Source organism: Metopolophium dirhodum, chromosome 8 (assembly GCF_019925205.1).
Source record: "Metopolophium dirhodum isolate CAU chromosome 8, ASM1992520v1, whole genome shotgun sequence".
NCBI lineage: Eukaryota > Metazoa > Arthropoda > Insecta > Hemiptera > Aphididae > Metopolophium > Metopolophium dirhodum.
Genome location: NC_083567.1, coordinates 30,453,993 through 30,467,112, shown reverse-complemented (window position 1 = coordinate 30,467,112; position 13,120 = coordinate 30,453,993).

The following is a 13,120-nucleotide window of genomic DNA, read 5'->3' as shown; positions in this document are numbered from 1 at the left end:
ACTATGTTATTTAATATTTTGTAATATTAATTCCAATTATTTCTAATTTTTTTTCAATAATTCTGAATTTGCCATTTCCTCGAATACTGATCAAATTTAACAACAATAGGTATTAGGTACACATAATTTCTTATTATTTTCGTTATAAATTAATAATTAATAAAATCTAGATAGACTAATGTGTTTTCGTGGAAAATAAAAATTTGCAAGGTTGCAAGTCTTGCAGTGATGGTCTTGTTTTGGTCTTTGTCTTTGTCTTGGTCTTGGTCTTGCAACAAGTCTTGAGAGACCGCAAGAACAAGACCAATTTTGATCATCACTAACACCAAGGTGAGAATGTTGACTTCAAGGGTTTTTTCTATCCATCATAATAACCAAGGAAAGTTGTCGGGCTTTAAACTTTTAAATAGGCACCCATAACAAGCGTTGATGTGGAACGATGTTTTTCTGAGTACAAACACATTGTTTCAAACCGTCGTTATAATTCAACCGAAATCAATATGTAAAATATTATTGTTACTTATTGTTTTTCAATTAACAATTAAATTGTATATTTTTCGCCATAATTAAAAAAAAAATTGTATATAATATTGTAGTTAATCATTTTTTCATTATTAATATTTTGATTTTATAAATTTACAATAAATAAAAAAGTAGGTCAGCGCATTTTGGTGGTGGATGTTTGTCCATCGTCCCTTCGGGCCTCGGACAGGATAGTGTAATTTTACTGTATTCGATTTGAATGCAATCATTGCATTCGATAAAAAACGATTCTGAGCGGACGAGGGAATCTTTTTTATTTAATTTTATTCGTTTCTATGATGATAAACAATGCGTTTTAAGAACTGCTTAAGAACGATTTATATAAATAGGTAATTTATATAATTATAATTAGGAAATATCATAAAAATGAAAAAAAATATAAAAGAAAAGAAAAAGCTCATAAGTCACTCAAATGTTTTGAAAATTTTACCATGTCTAAGTAAGGCTAATATAAGTAAACAACCCAAATTTCAAGTTTCTACAAATGTTTTTAACTGAATTAGAATAAAAAACTCCCAAAATTTAAATGTCTATAATTAGCTCAAAAATGGCTAAAATTTTCCGAACTTTAAACCGTAAGGAACAAAATCCAAAATACAACAAAAAATATCTCTTATCATTTTTCATTTGAAGCAATATTTCTAGTAGAAAACGTCGTCCGTAATTATTTAATATTATAAAATCGTGAAATAGTACATTTTTTCTCCTTTAACCACTTTTATTTCGAGTAGCGTTTCGAAAATCGAAAAATTATCTCTCTAAAGGACCAGCTCAAGAACATTACCTTTCAGAAAATATGCTATAATTGATACTTTACCTAACCTAAGAAAAAGAAATAAACATCATTGTAAAACCATTACATTCCTCGCTCCGCTCAGAATCTAAAAAATGCTGTAATAAACTAATATTCAAAAACTAGACTGCACATTTTTGTGCTTTTTACGTGCATATTTTTAAATGCATATAAATCCGTTCTTTAGTATTAATCATTTGACATTTACAACTAACGCGGCTAAGACTAGATTAGAAATTGCCTAAATGTTGCCCCTTAAATAATAGCCATGGCGAGACCCCTTAAGAAGATGTAGGAGATATGATTTGAAAATCATAGTAATTGTAGTAGTTAATTCATACATATTCTATAATTTGTAATAGTTCTTGTCCGAGTGTAATAATTACTAGACTTCCTTAATATTATATTATTTATTTTGTATACTATGTAAAACCATTTTAATAATGGATTTAACTTTTAAGCACTATTATCCTCAATTATTTTTACAAAAAGTTTTATAACTCAAAAACTACCTACTCATTTGATTAAGATGCATCAACATTTAAAAAAAAAAATTATTATTATAACAAAATATAGTAAATATGGGGAAGGGGATACTCGTTTAATTTGGAAAAATGCTTATATCACCACAGGGCACCTCAAAAGTAATATTAAATCTCAGTATATTTAAAAATATGGTCTTTAAAGTTTAAATATTTAATATATTATATTTTGTAATTCTAGAAATAAGAATTAGAAGAAATGCTTTATTAATGGATAAACGGGGGAGAGCATGCTTGGTGAATTTATTTGTTTATAATATTATCTAACCAATAAGCAAGGCTGGGCAAGTTAATGATTTTTTTTTTACTCAGTTAACTCAAGTCAATATGCACCAATAACAAAAAGTTAAAAGTTAAAAAAAGTGAATTCGTTTATACAACGCTAGTGTACTTAATTTTTTCCAACCCAAAACTAAATTATAGACCATAGTGTTTATACTTAATACAGTATTTCATATAAGTTAGATTCAAATGATATACATTTTTAGCTTTTAACTTTTAACGATTCACGGTAAATATTTTTTGAAATGAAAACGAAATAGACTGAAATAGTAAAATATAATTAAATTAAAAACAAAATAAATTAACTTAACTTACTTCATAAAATGAAAAATTAATTCGTTAATTTCATGTTAATTAAAAAAGAAATACCTATAGTAAGTTAACAGTTAAGTTAATGAAAAGCCAAAAGTAACTAGTTAAGTTAAAAAGTTAACTTAACTTTAACTTTTTAACTCGTTAACGCCCAGTCTCAGGTAGCAGTAATTTGCATTCCATAAAATGAGTCACAAAATCAACACAAATAATACGTACATTTCACCAGCCCCCCCAAATATAATTTTTGACATTTTTTTTTTGCGAAACATTAGTGTGCCATTAGTGTGAATTTGTGTGACTATTTTCAGAATTTGTGCGATACTGGTTTAACCGTAAATTCAAAAATATATATGGGGGGCTGTAGAAATGTTCCCCAGCCCCCCTCATAGAAAAAATTACAATTTTCAAAATTTTCTTTTGCCAAACATTAGTGCGTCATTAGTGTGAATTTGTGCGACAACAACCAGAATTCGTGCGACACCCGTTATACTCGGAAAAATCGTTTTTCCATTTTGAGCATTTCCCCAGCCCCCCCTCATGGAAAAAATTACAATTTTCAAAATTTTCTTTTGCCAAACATTAGTGCGTCATTAGTGTGAATTTGTACTTAACATTATTGTACTTTCAGTATAATTTTAAATACGATTTTTTGAGATTTGTGTATCATGAAGATACTTATATAGATAAGTACAATCAATTATAATGTTGATGTTATAGTTTAAGGTTAAAACATTTGAGTATTTGACAAGACACTGAGTTGAACCGAATACAATTGTATTTAATGTAGGTAAATTGAAATTGAATGTAATGTTATAATATATTTTACTTCACCGATTATCAGATAGCCACTAAGCCAGCGATGAAACAATACTGCTTTGGGACGCGTATAATATGTAGCGTGTCAACGAGGTCCGTATCGCCAGCACTGCCACTTTCGAATCATAATACCAAACCTTAATAGTATTATGTACTTTTTTTTGTACAATTTTGTACAACCAAAATTAAATTTTGTACAACCCTCCTAACCCGAGAAAACCCGGTTTTGTTATGCGCGTGCTGGAGAAACGTTTCCCCAGCACTGCCAATGTCGAAAATCTAAAAAGTTCAATTTTAAACTGTACAGTATTATTTACTTTTTTTTGTACAATTTTGTACAACCAAAATTTAATTTTTTACATCCCCCCAAACACGACCAAAACCGTTTTTCCTATGCGCATACTATTATGTACTATACTTGTGTACATTTTAATTGAATGACAAAACAGTTTTTCCATTTTTCAAATCAATTACCTGTATTTTCCTTTATTTCCTATGCCCATACTATTATGTACTATACTTGTGTATATTTTAATTGAATGATGATACAAATATAAAATACATAAAACGTAGGTAGTATACTATTTTATTCCTCTTTTACGTAATACTTAATATACCTTCCATTCTAATTTATTATTTATACATATTTTATCATACCTTTTTTTATCCAATAGATAATGATAAATACTTAATATACTTGCTTACAGTCTCTTCCGTGTTTGAAATTATGTCATTGATATTTGTTATTAAACCATTTAATTTATTGACGTGAATGATGTGATTATATTTTTAATTGCAAAAGTCCGAAATGTAAATTTATCATTTTCTTTATAAATCTATATCAAATATTTTGGTAAGAATAAAAGTATGTTTATAATATTAATATTTTTAATTATTAAATAATCAAATTTAAAAATGAAATAATACAGGACAAAAACAGTAAGTATTACATATTTTAAGATTGTTTAAAGGACAATACAACTGATAATAATTTTTTTTTTATATATTTTTATAAAATATAATTAAAATCGATAATTATTTTATTACCATAACAAATACCTAGAATATAATCTAACTAAGGTAATGATACAACTAAAATTTGTTTATGATTATTCGATCGCTAGTTACGTTAAATTTTGACATTGCGGGTGACGTTACGGATTCGTTCGCCGCGGCGGCGGCCATATAATATTATAATACACGGCAATATTTATTAATTTTTGGTTTAACTTAAAATAATTAAATAAATATTAATGAACTTATTTTCTTTCGACTGAACTAATCAAATATATTTAAGAGTACCTCATAATCTTTTCATTCGTATAATTATATCACATTTTGGCTTAATCTTTTAGAAAAAAAATAACACTCAAATAAATTATATTACGAATTTACCATGTATTCACTGCAGTAAACGTGTGTAATATTGTTTTGATCGTGACATCAAATACCTATAAATTTTATACGTCTAAACTGGCTATTTTAGTTTTAACTCGTAGCTAAAACTAGAAGTGAGTGAGGACTTGCATAATATTATTATCTATCAGTACTCTTACAAATTAGGATTGTTTTTAAATGATGATGAGTAATGACAGTTGTTATACCACGAATTAATTGAAACAGATCAAAATTATTTTTATTTTATATTTTAGTGTTTTACTATAATTAATAATTATTAATTATTATTTTTAATAAAGAAATTAAATACTAATACTTTATTTTATATTTATTTTGCCTTCTTTACATACAATTGTGAAAAAATTCAACAGGTACACTATAAATTGAATTTTGATAAAAACTTGCCAATTTTACTGTAAATTTGGTAAATTTACCGGTAAATTTACTTGGTAAAATACCAAAAAACCCTGGCGTATAATACTGTATACAAAAATATATAAATATTATAAACATACTTTTATTCTTACCAAAATATTTGATATAGATTTATAAAGAAAATGATAAATTTACATTTCGGACTTTTGCAATTAAAAATATAATCACATCATTCACGTCAATAAATTAAATGGTTTAATAACAAATATCAATGACATAATTTCAAACACGGAAGAGACTGTAAGCAAGTATATTAAGTATTTATCATTATCTATTGGATAAAAAAAGGTATGATAAAATATGTATAAATAATAAATTAGAATGGAAGGTATATTAAGTATTACGTAAAAGAGGAATAAAATAGTATACTACCTACGTTTTATGTATTTTATATTTGTATCATCATTCAATTAAAATATACACAAGTATAGTACATAATAGTATGGGCATAGGAAATAAAGGAAAATACAGGTAATTGATTTGAAAAATGGAAAAACTGTTTTGTCATTCAATTAAAATGTACACAAGTATAGTACATAATAGTATGCGCATAGGAAAAACGGTTTTGGTCGTGTTTGGGGGGATGTACAAAATTAAATTTTGGTTGTACAAAATTGTACAAAAAAAAGTAAATAATACTGTACAGTTTAAAATTGAACTTTTTAGATTTTCGACATTGGCAGTGCTGGGGAAACGTTTCTCCAGCACGCGCATAACAAAACCGGGTTTTCTCGGGTTAGGAGGGTTGTACAAAATTTAATTTTGGTTGTACAAAATTGTACAAAAAAAAGTACATAATACTATTAAGGTTTGGTATTATGATTCGAAAGTGGCAGTGCTGGCGAAACGGACCTCGTTGACACGCTACATATTATACGCGTCCCAAAGCAGTATTGTTTCATCGCTGGCTTAGTGGCTATCTGATAATCGGTGAAGTAAAATATATTATAACATTACATTCAATTTCAATTTACCTACATTAAATACAATTGTATTCGGTTCAACTCAGTGTCTTGTCAAATACTCAAATGTTTTAACCTTAAACTATAACATCAACATTATAATTGATTGTACTTATCTATATAAGTATCTTCATGATACACAAATCTCAAAAAATCGTATTTAAAATTATACTGAAAGTACAATAATGTTAAGTACAAATTCACACTAATGACGCACTAATGTTTGGCAAAAGAAAATTTTGAAAATTGTAATTTTTTCTATGAGGGGGGGGGCTGGGGAAATGCTCAAAATGGAAAAAACGATTTTTCCGAGTATAACGGGTGTCGCACGAATTCTGGTTGTTGTCGCACAAATTCACACTAATGACGCACTAATGTTTGGCAAAAGAAAATTTTGAAAATTGTAATTTTTTCCATGAGGGGGGGCTGGGGAAATGCTCAAAATGGAAAAACGATTTTTCCGAGTATAACGGGTGTCGCACGAATTCTGGTTGTTGTCGCACAAATTCACACTAATGACGCACTAATGTTTGGCAAAAGTAAATTTTGAAAATTGTAATTTTTTCTATGAGGGGGGGCTGGGGAAATGCTCAAAATGGAAAAACGATTTTTCCGAGTATAACGGGTGTCGCACGAATTCTGGTTGTTGTCGCACAAATTCACACTAATGACGCACTAATGTTTGGCAAAAGAAAATTTTGAAAATTGTAATTTTTTCCATGAGGGGGGGCTGGGGAAATGCTCAAAATGGAAAAACGATTTTTCCGAGTATAACGGGTGTCGCACGAATTCTGGTTGTTGTCGCACAAATTCACACTAATGACGCACTAATGTTTGGCAAAAGAAAATTTTGAAAATTGTAATTTTTTCTATGAGGGGGGGCTGGGGAACATTTCTACAGCCCCCCATATATATTTTTGAATTTACGGTTAAACCAGTATCGCACAAATTCTGAAAATAGTCACACAAATTCACACTAATGGCACACTAATGTTTCGCAAAAAAAAAAATGTCAAAAATTATATTTGGGGGGGCTGGTGAAATGTACGTACAAATAATGTGTAATAGGAAATACAATAATACATGTTACCATAACACTTGTTAAGAGTTCAAGAATCAACACACGAATTAATGGCATAACGATAAGTTGTTTACCATGGAGAATACCGGTTGATGGCCTGTAACCGTTGGTTACTCAAAATTATATTAACTTACTAAAGCAGTGACGTAGAGTTCAACAAATGTTATCGAATAATATATACCTATAGGTACTTACGTGACGTTTATTTGGTGGTGCATTCGGGGAGTCAACATTTTTAATTCCCAGTAGTTTTCAAAAGCACCGGGAAAAACAAAAAAAGTTTAAGTAAAATAGGAATTTTTACGCAAATTCGGTTTTTCACAAAATAAATTATGGTATTGCGGTGTAACTCCAAATAACCGTCAATACATGACATTTTCACTGATTGTTTAAATTAGCATTTTATATACACTATAAATATATCCCCTTTTTTGAGCTGTTTACGGACATTTTCCCTTTTTCAGTTTCCAAATTTTTTAGTTTTTTTAAAAATAAATGTCAGTTCAATGTTATTATAGTTAGTTCAAAAAGCTTTACATTTAATACAAGGCTCAAATTTTGACAAAATACATAAAAATCACGAAAATGTGCAAATTTAATTTGTATGAACGTTTGAAGTTCAAATTTTTATAACAATCGATATTTACTCGATTTCTCATATAGGTACCCAGCGATTTTCTTATTTTGTTGTAATTCAAAAATGAATAACCGTAAATACTTGAAATTTATACCATATGTAAATATGTTTATTATCAATTCTTATACTTGATAAAATTTTCAAAATACTTTAACTTGTTTTGAGCTGTAGGTATAGGTACGGACATTTTAAATTTTAAGTTTTTTTTCCTATAAATGTCAATAAAATTTTATTTGTCGAGTCAAAAAGCATGATATTTAATAGATGACTCCTGATATATTGTTTCAACAGCAGTTAAATAATATTAAAATCCTAACTTAGGTAAAAAAAAAACCTGTAATAATAGCCTATAGGTATAACAAGCGCATTCGTCTGCACAAAAAAAAGTAACGCCCGTCCGCTAGCTCACATCAAAATTTATTCTGAATAACTTGGAATTTACATTTTAAACTATAATATAACCTCTAAAGTAAGACACGCGAGTATTATAGGCCCGCGTATATTGCTGCAGTGGTACAATATAGCCACATAGGTACAGACTACAGGCCCGGCTCAATCGGTAGGTGACATAGGCCCACGCCTAGGGCGGCACTTAAGCAGCACTTTAGTAAGAAGGTGGCATTTTTAAAATACTGATAGTATTATATTGTTAGGGTCGGAAAAATTTGATTTTGCTGAGTTCACTATTTTCGCTTGAGCCGGCCTTGCATAGGTACTATAATAATGTAATTTTTAAAAATATAATTATTATATTTTTAAAAATTACATTTTTTTTTCATTTGGAACACAAGACCGGGTGGAAATTACTTTCACGTTATTTCCATCCGTAGCTTCATGTCGTTTATTTTGTATTAATGAAATTACAGCATTTTGGTCTCCGTCAACATTGACCGCGCTGATTTACAAGAAATACGCGCAGGCACGCAGTACCTACTTATTTAAGGCCCCTGCAAACCCTATTAATTTTTCAGCAAACCTTAGCAACTGACAAAAATTAAAGTACTTCTAGTGGTTCGATTTAAACAATGTAGAGATGTTTTAATTGGTCAACAAGTCTACTTTGCATCGGTCAGAGCATATTTTTTATATTTTAGATATTTTTTTTGAATATATTCAATATTAAAAAGGTGGGTAAGTGGATGTCGCTCTGCTGTACGCAGTAGGTGACAAGTGGGTCACTATAATGGATGGTGTTAAATTTGAATTCAATGATGTAATATCATTGTATAAGAAAAACGATTCTGAGCGAAAACTGTCAGTTATTAGCATATGATATTACCAAGTATATTTGATGATATTACTGTGAATAAAGTAATTCATATATAACCTATTTACGCAGAACCTTGTTTTAAATTTTCAATCCTTAGCCATAAAAGTTAAACATTTTATACATTTTTAACTACAAAATAATTATTAAATTTAAAATTTGATACATTTTGTCAAAATTCGAACTTTAAATTCTTATAAAAAAAAATTGTGCCTATGTATTTTTAATATTTTTCAACTGCTATTAGAACGATATATCAGGAGCTTTATATTAAATTCGTTTTTTTAATTACAATAAAATAAGAAAATTGTTACATGAGAAATCGAGTGAATATCAAATGTTGTAAAAATATAAATTTCAGACGAATAAAAATGTAATTTAAGTTTCTACAATTAAAAATATTTAAGACTTTTTTTTTTGATAAAGGTAGACAAACTTATGAGTAACCTTATATTACATTTTCAAATCTTAGATTTAAAAAGAAAAATTTTTATGAATTCTCAACTCAAAATAATTTGCTAATTTTCGTGATTTTTCCGTATTTTGTCAAAATTTGAACTTTAAATGCTTTTAAATAAAAACTGTGACTAAGGATTTTTAATTTTTTTCATCTGCCTTTGAAACAATAACCTAGGAGCCTTCTATTAAATTTTCAAGCTTTTTTACTCAACAGATAAAATTTTATTGATATTTATAGAAAAAAAAATGGAAATTGACAATGTCCGTTAAGTACCTTAATTTTTGTCAATGCGACGGCTATTTCACGTCCATAAATTGATTTTGAATATTTTGATCTAATGACTTTAAATGACTTGTGCATATTATGCTTGCGTGGATATGCAAGCCAGATAAGAAATAACAATGAATTGTAAATTGATGCGGGTCGAGGCCTCTTATTTTTTGTTGAAATGTTGATGTTCTTAGTAATGTTCTTATAGCCTTAGTTATATCTGAACGTAAACGTAAATTATTAGTAGTGATAAATTTACGAATTTTAGCTGGATATTCAGATTTTTTGAGAGAGCTGACATTTTCATTCCGTAGTTACGAAGGAGGTGATTTCTGAATTCAATTTTTTGTGTTTTAAACTCTGGTCTATAAGGCATTACTTCGTTTAATTTATTAGTGTCACTGCTGTCACCGTCACCTGAAATACATATAAAAATATTTGACAATGGTGTATTTATTTTTTCATTCCAATTATACATATTTTAACTGACTGAAATTAATTATTGCGTACCGATAAGTTTATTATACTTTAGCCCATGCATATTTAAACTATTAGAAAACTCTTCCAATATACTATCTGCCTCCATGGCGGTGGATGGTTTTTTCCAATGAAGGAAACAAACGTGAACAGGTGGCTCAGTTTTTCTGTTTGTTGCTCAATGACAAACAGAACAGTAACTATTACGGATTTACGCACACCAACAAATAGTACTTTTTTTGTGTTGAACCCAATTATAGTCGCCTAAAATAAAATTTAATTAGATTTATTTTAAAATTATTTTTATACGTTTTTTACCGCTCCAGAAAATGAATTATATTTTGTTTTATATTATGATCTCTTCGACCATTGACCATCAGCTATCACAATACACATGGGTACCTATACCATTTTCATCGACATTTCCATTTTAATAGCTATTTCCCTCTCTTCTTTACCAGCTTTAATTATCTCATCAATAGCAGTATCTTGCACTGAATTAGTTACAGTTGATAAATGACTGATGTATGAAGTAGACGAGATAAACGGTAATTCGATTGAAGCTGATAATTCGGTGAGTTGTGTATGGCCTATTCCTATATACTAAAAACATTCTTAGTTAGATTTAAAAAAAAATACCCAATAATAAAATGTACATACCAATAGTCAGGTCCGTATACAGGGGGGGGGGGGGGTTAAACTCCCCGAAATTTTTTTAGTAGGTATATATTTACAATACAACAAATAAACAAAAACTAACTACACACTTTATGGATAAATGTATAAGTGTACAACTGCAGTTTATTTTAAGTATTAATTGTACATTTCTCACTAGTCATTAGTCATTACACGTTATTTTGTATACATAAAGTATATTATATTTTGTAGTGTATAATATAATCAATCAAATTATAATATAATTATGTATTTTTAGTTGATTAATTCATGTATTAAAAATATTTTAAGCCCCCCCCCCCCGCCCCTCGAAAATTGATCCTGGATACGTGCTTGCCAATAGCTAATCTACCATTTACTATGGCTTTATTGATGGGCAAGTAAGGTGCAATATTATCTAACATTTCTGATGTAATTTTTGAAATAATGTTAAACATTTTACATTTAAATTTAAAGACAGACATATACTCCTTACAAGTTTCTGATGCAAATACCAAGTCCAAAAATGAGCAGTTGAATGGTTCATATCGGATTTTTTTAATTTGCTCGAATAAATGATTAATATGCACAATTCGTTGACCTTCGATACGTCTAAATGTATAAATAAATATTAAAATAAATAATGTTATAATACATAAAACTTTTATTTTATTTTATCATACTCAAGGACGATGGATTCTTTATCAGTAGTCGATTCTACTAACAAGCTATGAAGCTATGGTTGATAAAATCAGTTGAACAGCAAGGTTTAGAAATTTCAAAATGTATATGTTTATCTGTATTCATGATACTGGTTTACTATTCGATAAGGAAAAATGAACTAATTTCCGTGTCCGGTATAGTAACTTCAGCCTTCAGGTTAGGTTCAAAATGAATATTGTACGAAAACAATTTCTTGAAAGAAAAATGTTTACGCGTCATGCAAGGAGGTTATAATATGAATATAAGATGTAACCAAAAGTTTATGTTTTATGAGGACCGTAGTGTGGATTTTAGTTTGTTCAGAAAATACGCGTGAATCTGAGCTCAGTACTTTTGGGGAATTCCACTTTACCGCCCGGTACTTTTGGGGATTCCCACTCCACTGCCCGCTAGACAGAAAAACATCGCTTTCCGACGCTTCAACCGTCATCGAAAACTAAACTTTCGGTGCAGGCGTGACAAAAAATAATTTTTACTCTGAGAATTCAATAATGATAATTATTATTCAATAATTTGATACTTAGTACTTACAATATTTTAGTGTCGGCGATGTATGTCCCATTGAGTCTAATACTCGTTTTTTTTCTTCGTATGTCCTTTACTATAGTCTATAATACTGCTAGCTGGGTAGTGTAAGTTTTTACAATTGTTGTCCTGATTATATATAATATGCTCTTTACACATTTCATCAGTTTTGTCTAATTGTTCCTTATACTTAGCAAGGTTACTATATGCAGTTAGGTCTCATTGAGATGTAATAAGTTTCAAAGGTCCCCGATTTTCGTAGTATAGACCGGAATGTTGTGTTAATTGCTCGTCGGCGTATCGGAAAGTTCCCGACGTAAATGGTACAATTAGAAGTATAAGTCTGAAAATCGTTTCAGCTTATTAGTTAAATATAGTGGTATAGTAAAAGTGTAAATGAATAGTATTCGATATACCTGTTCCATTGTTTAGGATAATATTAATGAGGGGTAATATCATTATATGTTCGTAAAAGAATAAAATAATATAATATAATAATTAATAAAATCCCGTAAATCCCGTAATATAATAAAATAATAATAAAATTCCGTAAATCCCGTAATATAATATAATAATCGTTTGTTAAAATAACCCGTTTCCAAAATATAATTATACGTTTTTCGTACGAATAATAAAACATGTTAATGTTGTTTTTTTTTTCCTTAACTGTAAACTATTTCGTCGATTAAGCCGCGGTATTTCGTAGGGGTATAAAGCCGTGTGGTAGTGCTGTTGTAATTCTAATGTGGTACGGAACGCGTTTATAAAATTGCGCCGTTTGTCCTTAAATAATAAGAAAAGAATTTAGTAGGAGAAGTTGAAAATATATATAGAAAAAAATAAAATAATAATCAGAAAAAAGAATGAATTCGTAACACGTTTATTCGCTTGTGTCATCGTCATAATAACGCTTAACGTTATTCTTATGTATACGACACTC